At 33.4% G+C, this 20,510-nt stretch overlaps 1 protein-coding gene across 1 annotated transcript in view; it reads right to left on the bottom strand.

The window, feature by feature from the left end:
• The window catches only part of LOC148181430 (nephrin-like), a 130,834-nt gene extending 110,949 nt beyond the window's left edge, over window positions 1-19,885 (bottom strand). Inside the window, exon 1 of the mRNA XM_088044651.1 lies at window positions 19,786-19,885. The gene's annotated coding sequence lies outside the window, so the exon portion shown is untranslated. The remainder of the gene's footprint in view (window positions 1-19,785) is intronic.
• Window positions 19,886-20,510: the final 625 nt, after the last annotated feature.

The raw sequence follows: 20,510 nt of genomic DNA, 5'->3' as shown, positions 1-20,510 counted from the left end.
TTACTCAATGTCCAAAAAAATCTAATCTTTTTCCATATCTACAAATCCTACTTCTAATCCTTTCAGTTCAGTAGCGACTCCGAATCAATAATGTTACGAATTTTGCTCTTCCTTTTATTTTCTTTTGGTGTAAAATGTGACAGCGATGATACAACTACCCTTCCCCCAGATTTTGCTGAGGTTTGTGCTTACGGTATCTCTCCAACGGTACCTGATATTGGGAATTATGGCGATGCAATTTGTGAACTGCCTGATTCCTATCCAGACGCTAAACTTTTACTCCGAGAGATTAAATTCACCAACAATGGGGAGACTTTTCTTAATGGGACATACAATTTTCAGGGAAAAATTGTGACGAAGGTGCAATTGCTAAATTTTGGTAGACACCATGGAGCTACTAGACATATCGACATCTCATTTGTTGAAGGAAATAGCCAAGTGGAGTTTCTGGTTGAAATTTTTTGGGGGAATGGGGTTAGAATGTTTGTGGAGATTTTTGGAGTATAAGATGGAAAATATAAAATAAATGTTATGGATACTGCTTTCTGTTTATTTTGTTACCTATTTAAGATTTTAAGACTATTGTTAATTACCAAAAGAAAAAAAATAGATTTAACCTTTAAATACGTTTAATAAAGTAAATTTTGTTGCATGTTAATTATCGCAGTTTTTAAATTCTGTAGACTCTTCAATCGGAATATTTCCGTATTTCTTCGAATTTCGAAATTGAGATATTATTTATTAATCTATATCTAATACCTTATTGTCTTTTTTACTTATTATTTGTTAATTTTTATTAGTAATTGTTTCACCTTGTATCAAAAGCAGAAATCCTAATCTTATCAATCTCTATACACTTTCTCTCTATCCTATTCAATTTAAAATCAACTCCCAGTGCACAATGTTGCGAATTTTGTTCTTCCTCGTGTTCACTTTTGGTGTCCAATGTGAAGATGATACTACTCCCTGGACAACAACCACAACACTTACAACTGCAGAACCTTCGAGTATCTATTGTGATTACTTTCCAGAACCAACACTTGTGGATGAAGGAAATTACGGCGATGCCTCTTGTGAACTTGATACTTCAAATCCAAATGAGAGACTTTTACTTCAAGATATAATAATTACTCTTGATGGTGAAACTCACACCCACGCTTCTTACAACCTCGAGGGATTAAAAGTAACAAGAGTTGAGGTGTTAAATTTTGGGAGGCACCATGGAGCTACAAATGCTATTAATATAGAGTATGACGGAAGAAATAGTGATGTGACAGTTTACATCGATATCTTTTTGGGTAATGGAATCAGATTGATTTTGGAAGTTTATGGAGTGTAGATTTACAACAAAATGAAAAACAATCGTATTGTAATTTTGGAGTTGTAATAAACTATTGGCGGAAAAAGATCATCGACTATCATTTTTTTTAGTTATGATCGTCTTTTGATGATTGACAGACACTTGTCAAATTGATCAGATTTTGATTGATAGCTGCCCGTATTTCTTAGAATCATAATCCTCAATTTTAAAGACATATCTGTTCTCATCGATTGTGCATACCCCGAAAACAGAGCAATTAGTTAAATATACTCAATTTCCAAAAATCTTTAATCTTCTTCCATATCTTTATATCACGATTTCATATCATGAACTGCTCATTTATGAAATTTTGAGGTGTAGTAAACTCTCAACAAGTGGAATCTAAATTAATCTGCACCGTCATGAAACAAATTTGAGGGAACGAAGAAATTTTGAAGCTTTATGGCTGAAGAACTAACTAGTTCATATAAATTTAGAACCCAAAATTTTAATCGGCCATAACACGGGTATTTGTTGTCGTAGGTGAAATTTACAACGAAGAGCGAATTCTCAACTAAAAAATCGCGAGAAAAACGATAACCAAAACCACATCTTTTTATCTATCCTAGTTTCTGAGATATGGAGCACCATCATTTTCAAATTTTCAAAAATTAAACTCTCTGGCGACTACCTATAAATCCAAACAGCCAAAACTCTATTATTTGTAGACGTACGTTAAAAATTCGCACGGTTAAATAAGCACAAATAACTTGAGTTAGCGTCACAAATAACCGACAAATTGTTCAACTTATGTTTTTAAGGGGTTGTTTTGGGATCATTTTAAAGAAACTTTTTTTAATCGAAAACAAAGTTTAATACTTTCGAGTTTACATTAGCCAAAAGAGCAGCTCGAGATCTATCATCTTACCAAATCTCAGATCGATAGGTCAAATACATATTTTATGAGTGGCGGCTAAAAATACAAAAAAATTAAACATTTTTGTCTATTGAGTCGGAACTTTTTCGCAAAAAAAAACTATGTACCATCAAATTTTGAATATGATGGCGCATACCGTTTTTTTCTATCTGTTGTAGTTTTGAAGATATTTTACAAATTAAGATTGGTATATAAAACAGCATTAATACAAAAGCGCACAAATATCACTAGTTAAATATTCAACAACCAAACTTTAAAATTGTAATCAACAACTTTGTTATGAGCCATCCCGCCCATGAGCTCATTACTTTTGCAGCCAACTGTAGGTACCTTATTAGTTCTTAAATAATGGGTTAAAAAGATAGGGAAGGTGAAAGAGGATATGTCAAAATTATTTATCTATTAATCTATTTCTAGTCCCTGATTGTCTTCCTAATCTTATCAATAAGTTTTTTCACACTATATCCTGCTCAGTATAAAATAAACTCCGAGTGCACAATGTTGCGAATTTTCTTTTTCTTCCTTTTCACTTTTGGTGTCCAATCTGAGAATGACACTACTTGGATACCTACAACAGTCACACGTGGAGAACCTAATGGTATCTATTGTGATTTCTTTCCTGAACCATCAGATGATATCGATGAAGGAACTAATGGAGATGGCTCCTGTGATATTGATTATCCAAATCCAAATGAGAAACTTTTACTTCAAGATATTATAACGACTTGTGATGGTGACACTGGCGCGTTCGTTAGTCACGCGTTCACGGCATCAAAAGTGCTAAGGGTTGAATTGAAGAATAACGGTACACACCATGGCGCTACGAATTATATTGGTATTTCCTATGATGGAAGGGATAGTTCTGTGGAGGTTTACATTGATGTCTTTTCGGGAAAGGCAATTAGTATGATTTTGGAAGTTTATGGACTGTAGATTAAATGTAAAGTAATTGTACTTTTGTGGTTTTGTAATTATTGTAATAAATACTTTGGCTACAAAAGTAGTCCAGTATGTTTTAATTAATAATGTGTGGATTAGGTAGAAGATAGGATACGTTCCTTAAAGCTTTAAGATTTTGAAAGATATCAAATGATTATTTTCGAAGATAACACTATGTGATTTTGGAAAAACTAAAAAATTGAGAATTTTCTGAAAAAAACGGAATTATTTTGAAATTAATGAACCAGAAAGTTTCTAAAATATAAACCGTTAGCAACTCTTCCAATCGCTTTAAATTACGTTCTTCCCAACATATCCATCAAAAGAAAGATGTCATTTAGACAGTAATTGCTTGTTTACAATTGAAGTCATGTCCAGCTTTCAAAAAATAAAATAAACGTTTTATGGTTTAGATCTCATACAAGATAGAAACCACTTTATGACCCATTTTTCAGATAAACTTGAATCGAAGTAAACTGTAAATCTTAGTGGCACTTTGTAACTCCATTGCCTTTGATTTACACACATACCCAAATGTCAGAGTTATATGAGAACGTAATTAAAGCTTATTTTACAAATCTGCGAAAATATTCAACTAGCTGACATAATTAAATCTTGTTTGATGTTTAATTTTATTACCAGCAAGCTACAATATATTTGCCACTGCTACAATATATAACTAATTAGAGCTCATGTTTGGAAATAATTACAAAATTTTTTTTGAGATTGCATCATCCCGAAACAAAATCCGGAAGCCATCAATTTTAAAAATTATGAACTTCACTTTATATCGGTTATTTTGTTGTATTTTGTGCACCTTTGTAGAGCAGATAGTCGACTTAATTAGAATCTTAGTTGCAGAGAAAATTGCTTTAGCTCAAAAATATTGTAATAAAGGAGGAAACTCATTTTATTTCTGCATTTTTAAAAATTACTGGTGGAATTTAAATAAGAGATGGATAAAAATTGGCTATCGTGATTCGTGTTAAAATTATAAATTTCCGCGTCAATTATTTAGTAGTTTCAATTAAAATATCCAAAAGATAAATGATGTGCCTGTTTGCGATTTTGTCTACTTACTCCTGTAATGAATAGAAAACCAATTTTTATGGCGAGTGATAATATGTAGGTGATTGACATTGTGCTGTTAAATCCATCTTTACGTAGATTATATCTGACAGTGATGAATGTTGAGAATAAAGTCTAATAGAAGCTAGGAAATTAGACGTCGAGTTTTAAAGTTAATGAATTTATATTGTTAAGTCTTAATTTATACGTGTCTCGTTAACTCGAAGCAACAAGAACAAAAGCTAATAAAAGTTGATGAAGTTGTAAGTATTTTCTCAAATTACTACTTCTTGCGACGGGTAAAGTTGGCAGTTTTTCCGCTATAAACGACATCTAGATGCTTATTTAATAGTACACCGACAAAATCTAGAAAATGACAGCATACAGATCGATTGATAGTTCGACCCAAATTGCGAGAGAAAATGCCCGTTTTAATTTGACATTTGCTAGTTTTTAACCAAAGCCGCAATAATAAATTTGCCTCTTCTTGTTGGCATTGTTAACAACAGATTGATTGGTTGCGTTGTACCAAGTTTGGCAGTGATTGATTTTTTTGCGCGGGGAACCCCCGAAGCGGGGTTAATCTTCTCACTCCCACTTCTGGGTCTGTTTGAATGAAACTGTACGCATCTCCAAAACAAACAGTTCAGTCATGCAAACCTTACAGATATAAATTTCGTAAAGATTAATGACGTGCCTTGACGGCGTCGGCAGAAAATATGTCTCTGACTATGTGTTGGTAGGTATTGATTTTATAAATGTGCGGTTCGTAAATTCGAATTCGTCCCAAATATTAATCAAACATCGCAGGCATTTGTATAAATTAATGATTTCTGTTTCTGTTTTACGGCCCATTTGGATTCTCGTGATGAATATTAATAGCAGCGAATGACAATGGCAGTTGTTGATGGTTTTAAAGGGTGGAGGCCATGATTGCACCCATCTTGTTTATCATAATCAAAAAACAGTTATTGAAGTGTTAAAGTCATCTTCAACGCTCGAAATCCTTTCATAAATTCTTGTAGTTTGACGGTAACCTACTAATGGCAGTTTGATCTTTACACAAATTAAAAAAAAAGAAACTGGTGGTATGTTTTATTCAACATTCCGGATTTATCTGGGGAGCGTGTTTGCATTCGGTGGAGAGATTCAGATATTTGCGTTCTCTTTTCCCTCGAAAACAAAGGGATTTTTTAGTTTCTATTGATCACACATACATAGTTACGATTTACCCTCACAAAATACAAAGCTTTTGTGTGTTACAGTCGTAATTACGCTCAAAGTACCAATTTGGAAAGTATTTTAAGAATTCTCCTTGTGACGTCCTAAAACAGTCCTATTTTACAATTTTTATCTTATCTATGCTTTTATTTCACATGCGGCTGTTTCTATTTGAGCGTCGAATTAATGGAATTCCTTCCATTTCGTATTGTTCTAAAGACTTCACACAGTTTGACAGATAACACCAAACTCGACGAACTTCGGGTTTATTGTTGTTGTAGAGTTGAAATCAATCGATGTAACTCGTTCTCTTCCTTCGTCTTTTGTGCAATTTTCATCAACACAACTCAATAAGTTCTCTCCTAATCCTTAAGCAAGCGTTGTTTTTAATTACATGCCGTCTGGTATTGACTTTATCCAGAATTGCTGAACTAATACCATTACAAATAAATGCTAGTTTATTACTCCAACTACCATTCTGTTAAAGATGAAAATGTTTGTATTGTGTGCACAATTGCGCAAAACTTTGAAAAACTCTTCTTGTGAGAACAATAAATAGAAAATCTCTTTTTTTACGAATTTATTTATTCCGGGACCTTCTAAACAATGCATTACTTTTGAATTGTCTATTCCATTTTGTGTGAGCGTTATGTATAATTCAGTATTTGCTACTTATTACAATATTCCCCATTTTTTATTCATCTCCAACGGTTTCATGGATTCAATTGTCCTCTTTTGACTTTTCAGCAAATATGTTGGGAATTATTAGTAATACTTGCATTTTAGCAAATATTGTTTATTATGAAAGCAACCATTGTTTTAGTTCCGTTTGTTTATCAAACCTATTTAACGTAAATTGAAATAAAAAATTCATATTCATTTAAAAACAAAATATTTTGCATAAATCAAAATTAAAATTTTCCAAGAATTCTCAAGTTATTCAAATTAGATTTGTGTTGTAATGAAAAATAATATAACATTAAATTGTCGGCAGTACATTGCTGTGTTTAAACGTTTGTAGAAATAAATCTTCCCGGTACATTTTTATGGTAATTTCTCCAACGATGTATCGAAGCGTTTACAGAATACATTTACGCTGAATTCCATGTTTACGTTATCATCAGAACCTTTTACATATGTCAGGTTTATTATTAGAATCCTTGTTAGTTTCCCAACTCTTTATTTACGCCTTTTAAACTCAAGCAACTGACTCTTTGCATTGCAAATTGCTACCTTCGGGAGCAAAACACGCGTAAATACCGCATTTTCCATTTTAACACAATTTGCAACAAAATTTCACCCTCAAGACTAGAAATAGTTACTCCCATAATGCCATAAATTCTGTAGCCACCACCTTGAAATTATCGAAAATTTTCTAGAGAAAGCGTAACTTCGCCATGAGCAATTTACCTCTTCCGTTCTATTTTCTGCATTATTTCAAACGGTCTGAACCTAAATCTTGGCTAGACGCTAGAGCTTGTAAACATTAATGACCTTTAATAAATTTAATTCACTCAGACAATCTCTACTTTTATGGAGTTTTCTGCGAGTGGACCAAAAAGCATCAGAATGGTGGAGGCGCCGGGTGAGTGGAATTGAAAACGGGAATATATTACAGTCGGTAAAACTGTAGCTTTCCGATTCTTTCATTGAAGTCGTTGCTAAAATAACAATGTTTGTAAGTCTAGTCGTTCATAATGGTTTATAGGCACTTAAACAAACCATTTGATGAAGCTTTAGAAGGTCACTTGAATAAACCATGAGGTTCCGAAAACTTTCTTTCAATTACCTGTAATGCTCCTCTAATAAAATGCAAATTTTTAATCCATCATCTACAACTCATAAGATTGAAGCTTAAAGCAACTTCGCCAAAGACAAATATTTTTGTAACGAGGATTTAAAGAGTTATAACACCCATTGGGAATCAAAGACAGCTGCTGAAAAGATCAATCTCACTAATTTCCACACCGAGTTTCACCACGATGAATTAATTCATTCGAAAGCTATTCAAAGTGTGGATGACACTCGGAACAACACGATAAGGAAAACAATTCAAACTGGAAGCTCTAAATGGTTATTCTAGTTTCCACTTTCTTTGCGATCCATTAAGTCGTTCAACAGATTTGAATCGCCTACGGAAACCAGAATTTCATTACGCACAGGTCAATTTTAACGCAATGATCTGTCGTTTATAAGTGCGAGAAAGAGGCACACGCAAATGGACTGAATCGATACCAACAAAGTTGTTTTTGCACAAAGTCGCGTCCTGTCAATTTTGCAAGAAATTTAATTTGGGAAAAATTTCTGGTCATTTTTCACGATAAAATCTACACCTCTGCTTGTTCATTAATGTCACATAAATTTTATTAGGAAAATGGTTATTTTTATGTCGGCACAAGTTCGTGTTACGAATTTTGATATATCAGAAGAATGGAACGCCTCCTCTTCGTATTTCTTGGGGTTTTATGATTCGATGCAATTCTTAGGATGACGACGTCATAATAAATTTTCATCCGCTTCGTTTTGTTCCGAGCATCATTTTTTCTAAGCTATTGTTGTGGTTTCGAATTATTTTTAAAATGTGCTTCCACATTGTCACAATGCCAGCAGACACGAAATGTCTGTTTCTATTATACAGATATGATTAAGTACAAATCGTACACCTGCTATCTTTACAATCAAAATTACATCAGGTACCACAAATATCGCTTAGAGGGGTGATAATCCAGAATTCCAAGGGCTTCAGACAATTCGGGGATTAAATTCCACATAACACATGAGAACAACAGAATTGTAAATTGACTCAGACACGACAGCTACGACATTTGCGTGCGTCTCCTAATCTGTAAACTAAACTAAGTGTGTTGTCACCATTAGAGACTATTTACCTAGACCGGACTGGATTTCTTTCGTTAGCAAAATTATTTCTTTTAAGGACAGGTTCTACTCTAATTGAAAAAGTCTGGAGTCGCTTTAAAAGCTCGCGAACTTTTGATCAGATTTTCGTCGTCTATACACGACAGACTTTCTTGCTTTAAAATTCCATTTGGATCAGATGTCTTGACACGTTTAAAACAGTCTTATGTTAATTTTCGCGTAATTTTTCTTCCCATGCGGTCTGTTTTAAAGACATCTCCTTCCACACCCACCAATTTCCCTTAGTAGAAAGTGCCACGACATGAATAACATATTAATAAAGTCTCCAGCAATAACGCTTTCAAAGTATTGATCTGCTCTCTTTAAAGTGGCAATTCCTTTACAGAAGACTAGTGCTTAATTAGAAATTTGCCCTCACTTCCGCACTCTTTAAAAATCTGATTTTAACTCAATTTTAAAAAGTCACGCCCGACAATAATTCACGCGCCCCGTTCTTTCCTCGGAATGATTCCAAAAATGATAAATGACTGCAGCAGCAAATGTCTTTTATTTTTAGGGATTTTTGCAAAGCCGAAACACCACTAATGACGATTACCGATGCCTTGAGAGAAGTTTTTTAAATAAACCTCCGCAGCGCTCGAGGCGGGTTAAATTTAATAACATGAAGCATACGGTCAACCCCTAACAACAACCCTGATGACTTACATCCAACCGCAACAGCGTCATTTCGGGGGAAGATATGCCAAGCAGTGCTGAGAGTCCGTTTACGCGTCGTTTTTCACATTCATTTCAGCTGCATTAATATGATCTATGATGTGATAAATGACAGCAATAAAACGGAAATTGTTTCTGCATTTCATCAATTTTCAGGATTTTATCTGTCTATTCCGGCTGTCATAACTGCGACAACCGAATTTGCGTAATAACGTTTTATTTAGTGTAATATAGCGGATATTGGGGAAAATGGTATTTATTCAAATGGGACTAGAGCAGAGAATTTTCAATTATTTTAATATATTCGGTTTCGGTGCAATGAAATAGAGATAAATTTATTTTATTGGAAAATCGATGGAAGGCTGAGGAACATTAACTGACAGCTCGCTTTCTACCTTTGGAACTTTCGCAAAAGACCTGTGGACTAGGAATGTTAGACGCCATCTCTAAAAATGTAATATCCTGACAAAATCTTTCAATCATAATAATTTTATAGAAAGAAAAGCCCTCTCCCCTGTCTGTTTATTTGTTTGGAAAATCAGCATTTTGCGACGTATCTGACTCTCTTTTTTATTTATATTTTTTACATATACCTATAATAGGTAAACAATACGTGATTTTTCCGCGCAATGATTTACAAAGGAACAAATTGAATGACATAAGTTAGATGTCTGTAATGGATAAATATCAATTTTGATTAATAGATGACTTTACAAGCAACTGCCAAGTTTTTTAATAATTGCAAAATATAATGATAAAAATCATAATCAAATATCTAGTAACCTGTTGGAAAAAATTCGAAAACAATGACTGATGATGACAATTTAATGACAATTTAACAAATGTGACATTTCTTGTTTGACATTCCACAGAAGTTGCAGAAGTTAAAAAAATTCAGCATTATGTAATTTGCTTATTTACTGAATAACCAATCACAAAACCAAATTTTAGATTTGGCGACTACAAAACTCCTCTGCTGGAAAAATAAGGTTACTGCTATCTTTCCACTCATTAAAAAAGTAAAGTTGGCAGCAACCCCTAGCAGTTGTTATATTAAATCTTTTTTTTTGAAACAAACCTTTAATTAGGTCATTAATTAATGCGGGATGTTGACCAACTTTGACAACGTGTTAACCTAAAACATTGTATCATTCAATTTTCCCCTAATTTTCTCCCTAAGGAATTGAACGCCTCATTTACACCCAAGAATTTTGTAAACTTTAGACAGGAGAGTGGACATCGAGCAATTATCTCTAAACCTTATTTTTCATGCAGAGAATTTTGTGTAGGCGCCAAATTTAAAATGTAGCTATGTGATTGGTCGTTTAACAGAGCGACTTGATTTTTAATCCTTTTACAATTCCTGCGGAATGTCAAACAAGAACCCTTTCAAATTCTGCTGATTTCTAAAATTGCTCGTTTGTAAATCGGTAAATTCTTTGCAGGAAAATTGACGTACAATTTAGTTTAAAACTCTTTCGATAAAAACTGATAAATATCACGTTTCATATCTTTAAACTCCCACTGGGAGACGTATTAAAAACTAAATTACCAATTTCTCTTTTAAAAATTTCTTTGTTTTTATTTAACATTATCCAGAGCGACTAAAGAAATTCCATAAATTAGAAAACTTGCCTCCACTTTTTGTGAACATATTAGAAAGTAAATCGCTGCTTTTTTACTCGTTGAACGTTCAATATACTCGACAAACAAAACTACTAAAAGTGTACTTCTCCTCATATTTTCATTGCCGTTGTTCGACCAAGATATTGGAAAATAATTTTGAAAACAATTCTCCGCGGCATTACAAACTGTTATCGTACAGAATTATTCCCTCGTAAAAATCCATGTGTCAGAGAACAGCAATGTAAGCAAAACACTTACTTCTTATTACAGCGTCCAGAAACGTATCGAAGAATCTTTAAAAATTGTGCTCATTACTGCACTTTAATGTCGTATTTTGGAAGTTATGACAAACTGGAGTTCACATAAAGCGAGTTTATGTAAACGACTACTTTATGCCAGTACCACAATCAATCATGATTCATAGCAAATTGAAGCTTTAACTCAAATTGGGTTAGATCTGTTGTGTTACCTAATATGAATATTTTGAATTAGTAAAATTGGAATCTATAAATCCAAACAGTTCAAAGAGTTTTGGTTTTTACGAGCGTGCAAATAAATTCCGACTTAATAACTTAAACCGTCCACTATACGTAGACTAATTTAGTTTTCAAACAATGGACTCTGATTATGAAGTGACCACTAAACATGTCATGAAGGGCGCAAATAATGCGAGGAATTTAAGTACGGCACTTCAGGCTGGCATTGTTTGCAATTTTCGAATTTAGTTCCTTTTGTGGATCTTTTTAGTGCACTATTCGTTAAATTTACATATAAGTTGGACAGTTTTTCCCAGTTCTGGTCGCATTATCCACATTTGTGTTTAATAACACTAAAGCGAATTCATTCAGCTAAGGAGTTTACTTTTAGTGTATTATCCCACACATGTTGCTCTCAGCAAGCTTATGTAAACTCTTGTAATCTTAGTTTTGCAGCAAATGGTACCGGCAGAAATAAAATTGATGCGGTCCATAAATTTCGTTTTAAACATACCGACAAAATTGTAGAAAATAATAAATGATGGTAACAGTGCAAGTCGTTCTTCCGCTTACCAATTTTCCCAATATTGCAACTGCCGCTTTGAAGAACAGCTCACTGAGAGTAATTCTGAAGTTCCCAGTTTTAATTTTTCACCTATTTTGTTTAAAGTAATAGCAGTCACGTGTGGACCTCCTGCCAATTTGTCAAGAATCTTTTTCTAAAGATCAAGCTCATATGGTGCTCGGATTTATAAAACGTGCGATCCATCATCAGTTTAACAACTTAAAAGTTCAGCACCTCCGGAGTTTGCGACGATTTTCTTTCAGATTTCTCTCACTTCGGATGCCTAATTACTCTAAAATATTATACCTAATTAAATGCGAACTCGCAAAGATTCAAAAGAACTGGGACAATAAATCACTCTTTATGATTTAATTTAATTAATTCTGTGATAACCTGGAGCAAGAAGTGATTTCGTTATGAAATTTCATCGAGGTCGGTAAACATGTTTTCATTATTCACACACCATCTCACAACGGGTAATTATCTACAAATATTCTCTGGAAAATTATATTTAGCCCGAAGGATGAAGAAGATGAAGTGTGATTCAGAAAATGCGTGAGGAGTTGTAGATGTCGTTAATTTAACAGACGAGAAAGATAAAAGATAGAAAATGCAATTATTCTTAAGAGGATCTGCACTGGGTCTCGAGATGTAATTTGTTTTTGTACGTAATTTAGGATTGCATACAAGCGCTGAATATTTCAAAGCCTCTCAGGTTGTACCATTTTTTTAAGATTAAAATTTATTGTGGTTTTAAGAGGGAATCTAGACCGGCGCATCCACCAGTTTTATCACTAGTTTTCATGGTTCAATGAGTTTCATTTAAATCTAATAGAAAATGCAATGAATCTGTTCATCGAGTCAATATTTAAAATTTGATCTTTTGATAATCGCGTTAGTTTACCCAACATTTTCCGCAAGAGCAACCCCTTGAAACCGACAAGGTACCTGAAATTAATATCAATAATTTGGAAAGAATGAGTCTAGAGAAGGATCGTATGGGAGGAAGTTTAAGAAGAGAGATGGTCGGAAGAGGGTGCGTTTTCCCGGAATCGCTAAACCCTTTTACAACATAATAACCGTTTTAGAAATTATTGCGAGTATTTTCCTGCTCTCACTTATTCGGTAAACAACAGCATCATTATCCGCATTTCAACCATGAAGTGAGCCAATTTTTCATAATTAAAAATTTTATCTTCTCCGGAATGTTTACTTTGATTTAAGCAGACGTTTCGTTTTTATTTTCGTTTTAATGGAGCTATAAAGTTTACTGTCTGTTGTGAGATCTTTATTTAAATCTTCATTGATGACTGATGAAAAATCACTTACGAAAAGGTTTTATGCCCTCAAAACCCTTTTTATATCGCTGATTATTTCCAAGTTAGCTCCTAATGAAATTTTAACTTTTCTTTGCGACTCGGCGCTTTAAAAGAAGGCAATTTATATGGTCAGTTATGGAAGCAACCACTATAGAAAAAGTTTTATAATAGAAGGAATCAGGAGGCGCCTGTTTACCATACAAATATCATTTCATCAGCTAATTTGGAGGCACGTGCTAGCGAAACTCAATAATAATAACCATGATCATAAAAGTCGAAATGTTGTTAGGTTTATGGAAACAATTTGGCTGTTGCTCAAGTTGAGAATCTCAGCTTAAGAAGATCCCGATGTCTTGAGCCAAAGCGCTTAAGGAGCAGACAAGAAGCATTAGGAAACTATGTGGAATATAATGTTAGAAGAAGAAATTCCTTTTAAGCACACTTTTACTGTGTCCACTCGTGTTGTTTCCTTGATTTGACACGGTAAATGTGATGGTCACAGTCGTGTTTCATTTAAAAATAAATTTGTCAGACAAATTGTCCTGACCCACAATTATTTAAATGTGCATAATCCGCCCTAAAGCCACATACGCAAAATTTCCACAGTTCCTTTCCCTCGTTTGTTTACAAACGGAAATGACTGAAAAAGGTCGCATAAATTTCGGGTTGCTTTGTTGCGGCTCAGTTTCTTTTGTTAACTCTGTAAATTGCCGGCCACTAAATGCATCTATGTGAGTTTCCACCTCGAAGAGGTTAAATAGTGCAAACTCTCTCGCCTTTTATTACACCATTTTACATTATTGCAGCCCTTGTCGATGATCTTAACGGGATTATTATTCCAGTTATTTTCCCTTATTATAAAAGGAGTTGTCACCGGAAGTTAATTGCCGTTTGGAAGGGTCAAAGCCCTCCTGCAATAAGAAGCAAAGCCCCAAATACTAGGTTTTTCGTTCTATTTCTCCAAGGATTTGTCTCCTGATCAAATAGGTGGCGATGTCTCTGAGACTATCGAATTCAATTAATTTCTTTACAAAATTATTACAAAATAAAAGAACTGAAATTCTTGTTATAAAACAAATTTATTCTCAAATTTTATGATTTTTTTTCACTACTAGCTTCAGAACATGTCATTATACCGTTTGCTTCCAAACTGTAAAATAAAATTTCGCTCCTACAAGTGGATGAAAAAGGCGTAGTTGGGTTACCTATATTAAGCTAAATATTCTCACCAAATCGGATCGAAATTTTTGATAATTTTTCCTGTTTTCCGCTTTCTTTCGCCACTTTCCAATACCATCTAAGTTTTCTTTGGAAAGACAATTAAACCGTGGATAGCGATTATAAGATGTATTAAGTTAGACAGATTTAAATTTGTTTGAGTTTATGGAAGACCGACTTTATTAGAGCTCGAGCAACTTTCGGAAAATTTAAGTACGTAGAATAAATAATAAACTGAATTAGCGTAATCTCATTTCGCACGTCCTCAATAATTAAGAAAGTTGCGGGCTTAAGGGTTAGGGACCTTAAATCTTTCATTCGGTGTGAACTAATTTACCCCAAAAATTAAAATTGTATGTTTCCCTCTGTACATTTATTTGAATCTCAACTTTTGCCGAATTTTTGTTATTTATTTCGTTTTGTGGAGGAAAAACGGGTAGATCTATGCGATTTTACAAATAAATGCTTGGGAATTCAGTACGTGCTTCCCTCGCCGTGGTCGAACCACCATCGGGATTGATGATAAACGCCACTCTTACGTTTTATGTGTACAAGACAAAAAGAAACGGCCATTTGGGTTTATTTATTAGTGATTTTTCTTCATTATTTTCTCCTCTTTGCTACTGAGATTCAATTTGCGAAATTAGTTTAACGGCTTATCCGAGTTAAAACAAACAAATTAAACTGATGGCCCCATAACAATAAATGTCAATATTAGAGATAACACATAAAAATCTCATAGTCCCGCGACCAGGAAACATAAACTGGCAATTCGATAATATGTGTTCGGGCCCGGTTTTCTCCGAGGGCATTTTAGCTAGATTTCTCGTTTTTCCATTGGCTTTCAAAATATAAAAAACTTGGAACCCACGCGCAATATCGTGCGATTTCTAATATAAGAGCAACAGAAGTGAGTCGGCTTCAAAAAATTTAAACAATCTGCTCGGGTTCCCGTCTTGCAATTTGCATTATTCATACAAGTTCGTAAACAGCGTCTTCGCATATTCATGCAAATAAGTTTGCGCTCGATTTTAATACAATCTAATGAATATCCATTCAATATTTTTCGGCTTAGTCTTTATTTTTAAATAAAAAATCCCGAGACGATGAATTTAATTAAAACACGTTTAGTTTCTAGTTTTAATGAGCTCGGGGCTTTTTGAACTCACAGAGGATAAAAGTGAGTAAACTTCATGGAAGATTTTGTCCCTCACGTTCTTGGAATTTAAAAAGATTTAACATAATTAATTAGATATTTTATATAGTGCTGTAGAAAAACAACAGTGCAAGTCAGTGAATAGAGACAATTTTACTGCAATTAATTCAATTAATCTAGATCAATTGCTCGCAATTTAAAAATTTAATTAATTCCAGGTTAAAATCTCCGAGGCTTGGAAAGCCTCTAATTTTTTAATTAAAAGCATGACGCTGCTGCTTACGCTATTTACCTACGCTCTAACTGCGAAATTTATATTCCTTTTAAAGGATGTTCTGTATACCTTTGCTTTATCTTTTTACGTCGTTACTGGATGAGATATTCTTTCAGCCAGACTATTCCTGTTTATTTTTAAAATTCCAGACACGAGTCTGCTCTAATTCCTTAACTAGTGTTCATTATACGTTTTTTCGTTCAATACCTCATGAATGCTTTGATGTACAAAACCACCCACCTAATCCGAATTGAATGAAAATATTACGATCATTTTTTAATCATAAAAAATAACATCGACATTTCATCGCGTTGTATTTTTAACCGAAATTACATGGCCCGGAAAATTTTTATGAAGGCAAAATCCAAACCCTCTGTTACTATAATTAGGAATGTGAAGCTTCACATTAGTTTTCAATTCGTTTTATAAGGTGAGCTCCATGATAAGATAATAAGGAAAACGTTGTTTTTAAAGCGATTTAAACTTGGAACTGGCTTGTCTTAAAGAAAAGGGGAAATCAGGATAATTGTAGAAGTTTTTTGCTTATGTATTTCTCATAAACTTTAATAACATTTTTGGCGCTTTGGGGCTTTCAGGCTTTTGAAGTTTCCAAGATTTTAACCTTTGGCGGTTTTGGAAGGAATAATTTAACAAAAAATTACGGCAGGTGAGCTTTTGGAAGTCAGGGAAATAGCAACTTGGCACGCAAAGCATTTATAAATTCTTTAATTAAAAGTGAGAGGTTTTGAGTAGGTGTTTTTAAAATTTCAACATCGATACTTCATTTCAGGTTTTACATCGTTTTGTTTTCAATTTTAATGAAAACCAACTGAAGAAGATCGGAATACCAGACACACAATAAGGGATCAAATGGAACAGAAACGAATTTAGCCACAAATAATATTTTTTCTTTCCAAAAATTTAATTACAGGCTCAAACCTCTTGTATCTCTTTTAATTGTTTGTTTATAGAGCTAATTGATTTATTAAAACACGTTAAATTTGCTTGGACCCAACTGAAAGAAAAAAAATTACACTGAAGAGGTTGTAAATTATATTCATGTCGGAATATAAATTTTAATTAAAAATTCCACTCGTACTAAAAATAAATAAAAAGAAATTAACGTAAAACTAATAATTTTCTGTAAACAATGCCACGGAATTTATTAGTCCCAAGTTGTTTACTCCAAAACGTGCATAAAATTAACTGTTGCAAACGCTGCAAATAAGGCGTAAATAATCACATGTAAATGTTTGTATAATTAACTAGCTATAGTCATCTGATATTGTAATTTGCATCTAATCGTGTTTAATTTGATCAACTCAAAGCTTTAAACTGCGTGTACTGCAATGCTTTGTAGTGACAAATTATTTCACCTAAATTCAATCGGTTTTCCACCTTCAGTACTCAAATTGTTTGTTATTGAAATTGCACTATTTTAAGTATTATCGTTTAATTGCCTCAATTTTAATCACTCAATGAAAGCATTCGGCGTACTCTCCATTAAATAGAGGAACAGTTACAAATAACGTCTATTTGTATAAGAATATGAGCAATACGTTATCATAAAATTTTGCGCGAAGAGCTCCCAGTCTGTAATAAAAAGATATCCAGGATGGCACGTACGTGATCTGTAAAGATATAAGAATGACACAAAAAAACAATTTTTCAGTTGCATTAAAAAATCAATGTTAGAAATTCACGTTCGCGTTCTGTTTATCCTCGAATCTTATCTACAGATTATATTGTTATAAAATCCAGTAATTACATCAGTTGACCACGAAATGTTGGATTTTATAAAACGAACTCAACGAGGGAGAGCTTTGTGTATTCAATAAGAAGCTTTACATATCGACGTTTCTGTAAGAATTGTATTAAGCTCAATTTCTAAGATTTCGAATTTTCTCATAAATCTATTGTAATGCCCGTAATCCAGAAAATTCGGTTCGTTCCGAGCAGTTTGTTAATATATTGTTTCCACAAAATTTGACATTATTTGAAATAGTCCCGTTTTACAACCTGTCTGGTTCTAATTTCACGTCTGTCTCGTTTAACAATCGTCTTCCAGATCTGCAATAAAAGAATTTACACTTCTGGGTCAACTTTACGAGTAATTAAAACAATCGTAAAACATTTAAAAGTCCCTGCTATAATATTCGGTAGTTGATATCCAAGACTGCAAATCTTCGCGTTAAAAACGGATAAACTATAAGAAGGATATAATAAATGTAATACAATGTACATATTCTTTGCTATAATTTAACATTAACTTTAACGTATTTTTATCCTTAATAGCTTACAATATCGACATGTAACCCAGTTTCTTAACCATTAACTGTCAGATCTTTCAGTATCTTCTAATTTCCGAGATATTTGAGCACGCAAATGGAATTCTCCATTGTCAACATTATAAATAAATGATTCATTTTCTCATTGATTTTGTTCTATTTATATAAATGAATTCATTTAATTAGCTCTTTCGAAGTATTAAATTTAAATGTAGCCCAGTAATCAAAGCCGGTAAGTACTCTGATTATTACAACAAATATTCCAATGTTTTACAGGATATAATAATGTGTTGTGTTAATATCATGGGTCATATAGATAATATCTAAAGCACACAGAAACGATTAATGAATAAATAATGTACTAATGTAAGTACTCTCTTTTAATTAGTATACTGTAAAACGGCTATCAATCTGTAACCTGTAACTATCACAGATTTATATTAATTGTCTCTAAAATGAATTTTTCATTTTTTGAAATATTGTAAAAAGAATTTTTTTTAAACGTTTGTAAGTTTGAACCGGAACTCGCTAGAATTTGTTTATTGAATATTCAAAAATCATTTTGTAAATATTCACATTCACGTATTTATGAAGTTTAACTAAAATTGAAATTTCGATTTTTTTTCATAAAACTCACCAGAAAAAGCAAAGCATTTTAACGCGCTGGATTATCACAATGAGAAATCGATACAGCCGATATTAATTCATGAAATATTTGCAAAAAAATGTAAAAATCTGTCCGAATTTCCTCCAATATTTCCGAAAACGTAGTTTAAAAAATATCTGTTTATTAGCAAACAAATTCGTTGACCGCTCTTTATACAGAACCCCAAAATTGGTAGTTATGACGTATCTAGGTATGTATTAGGAACATGTAAATTCAAAGCACAAATTCTCCAAATATGGATTTATAGATTTATGTGTAATTTAACCAGCAGAAATGTGAAGTTATTTGCTCAAGCTGTTAATTTAAATGTATGTACTGAAAACCAGAACAAAAGCAATGAAAATAATTAAACGACAAATAAAAGTGGACCACTAAATAAAATTGTGTTTACAGTTCTTTGTAGTCGTTAAACAATGTTTTTTAAAAATCTCCATTTGATTCAAACTGAAAATAACAATAAAAATCATTACATTTTTATATGGGAATGATGTTGATGCAAAATTGAATATAAACAAACAGTGATGCATTTCAACTTGGTCAATATGCATAAATTACAAAGTAGCTCGTCAATCACTGACTGATGTTTAGCAACAGCAAGCGCAGTTGAATAAGATTTTTTTTAATAAAAGCATGTTTCGAAAAATATATTCATGTACTCGTAAATACAAGCGATGAATATTATGATATTAACTATAAAGCTTGGAAAGCTTTTAGTTTACGACAACTAAAAATAAATAATACATTATGTGTTATGTGTTATGTACATCTGAAAATAGAAATTTTTATTTTACGACCACAGAAAATGAATTGTTTGTTTTTATGCGTGTATTTTTAAACAAATGTTTGGATTTTTTTATCACAGTTTGTCTCTGTGTGAGTTTGGGTGTTATTTGCAGAAAAAAAAAACTATAAAAACAACAATTTACTTTGTTGTTTAAATGAAGGTTTTTTGCCGTTTAAAATTATGTAGCAAATAAATTTCAAGCCTTTATATTAAATTTATCGAATTAGAATCGTTTAATTAGATCTGTTTCAAATTCGCGCATTCTCCAAGAAAATATCTTAAGCTTTTCGGCGCCGCTATAAACAAGTATTTAAATTAGTGATTATTTAGCGCCTTTATGAATGCAAGTCGCCTACCTTTGTTTACTTAGGATTCGGCGTAGCCTCAGCACAACATCTCAACGTCGTCGTCGTGGGCGTAAACTCCCGCATCATCCCGCGATATCAAACACATGCTAACATTCACAAAACAAAAACACTTCGAAGTTTATATCGTTGTAACGTTGAAAAGACACGTAAATTGACACGAATGACACTCGGCGATGCGCCGCCAAAAGAAGTGTTGGACCACTTCCGGCCGTCGACCACGCGTATGCACTTAACCAGGTGTTGCGCTCTGTAATCCCGGAGCAAAGAGAACTACCCCCATGCTGCAAAAGGACTGCAGACTGACTCCGCCCGGACAGCAGACCTGAAACCCGGACCCGGACGAATCCGGGCGAAGCACGACGAGCCGAGTCCCGGAAACAACGGCCGTGAAATCGGTCCAGAGCGTCGCGACTGCCGCACCCGAAGATACCTTAGACCAAGGATATCCGAAATTAATTTGCAAAGCTTGTTTGTGTACGAACCTCCATTTTTTCTACCGCAATATTGGAGAAGTTCGGCCGCGCCTTGTAGAGTTTTTAATATGCAATCGATAACCTGAAATAAAGAACGGCGGTATTCAAATATTTGGAGGGTTTTTAAATCAAGCGAGCTAATGGAGGTTTATTATTTAAAAACTCGTTTTCAAGAATAAATGGCACTGGGGGGTTTCAGTATGGTTTTGACGCTTTTATTGACAGAACTTGGATTTTATT

Source organism: Gnatocerus cornutus, chromosome 1, assembly GCF_029298725.1.
Source record: "Gnatocerus cornutus isolate USDA-ARS CGAHR chromosome 1, icGnaCorn1.1, whole genome shotgun sequence".
Lineage (NCBI taxonomy): Eukaryota > Metazoa > Arthropoda > Insecta > Coleoptera > Tenebrionidae > Gnatocerus > Gnatocerus cornutus.
This window is presented reverse-complemented; position numbering and strand designations above follow the sequence as displayed.